This window comes from Acanthochromis polyacanthus, chromosome 10 (assembly GCF_021347895.1).
Source record: "Acanthochromis polyacanthus isolate Apoly-LR-REF ecotype Palm Island chromosome 10, KAUST_Apoly_ChrSc, whole genome shotgun sequence".
Lineage (NCBI taxonomy): Eukaryota > Metazoa > Chordata > Actinopteri > Pomacentridae > Acanthochromis > Acanthochromis polyacanthus.
In genome coordinates this window covers 38,906,437-38,908,466 of record NC_067122.1, presented here as the reverse complement: position 1 = coordinate 38,908,466, position 2,030 = coordinate 38,906,437, and the positions used below count along the sequence as shown (strand labels likewise).

The 2,030-nt window shown below is 43.3% G+C and overlaps 1 non-coding gene across 1 annotated transcript; it reads right to left on the bottom strand.

Annotated features, from left to right (window-relative positions):
• Positions 1 to 262: 262 nt before the first annotated feature.
• Positions 263 to 334, bottom strand: trnam-cau (transfer RNA methionine (anticodon CAU)). Its single transcript has one exon. It is a non-coding gene; the product is annotated as a tRNA-Met (tRNA).
• Positions 335 to 2,030: the final 1,696 nt, after the last annotated feature.

The following is a 2,030-nucleotide window of genomic DNA, read 5'->3' as shown; positions in this document are numbered from 1 at the left end:
CAGTGCTAAGCAACACAAGCAGTCACCTTAAAAGACCTGAGCACCTCACTTCATAGGAGAGCCCTCAGGTTGACATCCAGCTTCATGTGACTACTCAGAGAAACAGCTGATATTAGGTGCAGTGAAGAGAGAAGACAAGACAGTCTGGTTATTCTAAACATGCTTCATAATGTCAACTGCAGTGGCACACCTAAACATGTTACTGCTTGGTGTCCATTTCAACCAAATGCTTTGGATTTGGTTAAGAAACAACGTTAGCCCTTAGCAGAGGATGGTTTCGATCCATCGACCTCTGGGTTATGGGCCCAGCACGCTTCCGCTGCGCCACTCTGCTCCTGTTATTTATGGAGTACATATACTGTAGCAGTATAATTTGATTTTCAACATTTTTTTTAGCTGTACCACAATGACTGCGGTTAGTACTTTTCCCTTGCAGCTAGAAGATCCCTGGTTCACGTCCTGGCCTTCCTGAGATCTTTCTGCATGGAGTTTGCATGTTCTCCCTGTGCATGCAGGGGTTTTCTTCAGGTACTCCAGCTTCCTCCCACAGTCCAAAGCTATACTGATTATTCTAAATAGCCTGTAGGTGTGAATGTCTGTATGTTCAGCCCTCTGACAGACTGGCAACCTGTCTCTAACCCCCCTGTTGCTTTTTTTTTATTGCCATTAACAATACCAGTGCATTTTCTACAATGCCAGAGACAAACATGTTGTTGTTGTTCAGCCTGAAGTCATGATAGTACATCTCCTTAAATGTGTAGAAACATGGATCAGTGTGTCTCTTCACATTTTAGCTCTAGCAGAGGATGGTTTCAATCCATCAACCTCTGGGTTATGGGCCCAGCACGCTTCCACTGCGCCACTCTGCTGCATGCAGGTTTTAAAATATTCATTTCCGGACCTGTTATTTAATATAGTATCTTCTCAGTCCCCTTCCAGATGAAAAAATAGGAAACTGATTAGCACGTAATCCAGATATTGTGATGACATATTGTGCTTACCTGAGGAAGAATTTTGTGAAGTTTACAACATGTTGATTTTCCCAGTTCTCAGCAGCAATACAGAGAATGTGACCACATATTGCATGTGCCTCAGGAAGAAAACCTCTCTGTTTCAACACGTGTGGCAATGCTGAACATTTTCCTTAGATATATACGAACACTAACATGTTTGAGAAATTGTGGAACACAGGAGAGTGACAACATTGAGTTGTTTCAAGAATGCATGTTTTTCCAGATCCACCCAAAGATGGTCCGTTATATTTGTGTGAAAACGGAAAGCAACAGCAGTTCAGATGACTTCAACCTAGCAGAGGATGGCTTCAATCCATCGACCTCTGGGTTATGGGCCCAGCACGCTTCTGCTGCTGCAGCGTAAAGTCAGGGTTTATATTATATACATTTCCTGACTTGCTTTTTAGTTGAGGTCTTCTTGGTTATTTCCAAAATGCTAAAATGGGCAACTGATTAGCATCTATTCCACAGACTGTAATCACACCTTGTGCCTAACTAACTAAATGGTAAATGGTTGTATTTATATAGCGCTTTTATCCAAAAAAGCCACCCATTCACACACTGATGGCAGGAGCTGCCATGCAAGGTGCTGACCACGACCCACCAGGAGCAATTAGGGGTTAGGTGTCTTGCTCAGGGACACCTCGACATGAGCTCCACAGGCCGGGGGATTGAACTGCAACCCTCTGGTTGCGAGACGGCCACTCTACCCACTGAGCTATGCCACCCCTAACTATGGATGAAGACATACAGCTAAGTCACTTGAAGAAATTGGTGACTATTTCTCTAAAATATAAAGAAGCTGACAAGATTAAAGAACAGCTTAGGTACTAAGGCAGTACATTTCACTAGTTTGTTTGTTTTATTGGTAGGTGACATTTTCTTAGATGGGTTTCCTCAGTTCCTGGCAGTTCCTTGAGTGATTGGAAGTGGAGTGTGAGATTGACATGCAGTTTGGTGCAACATCAGCAGTAATGAGAGCATTGCAATGGACTATCACAATGAAGAAGGAGCTGA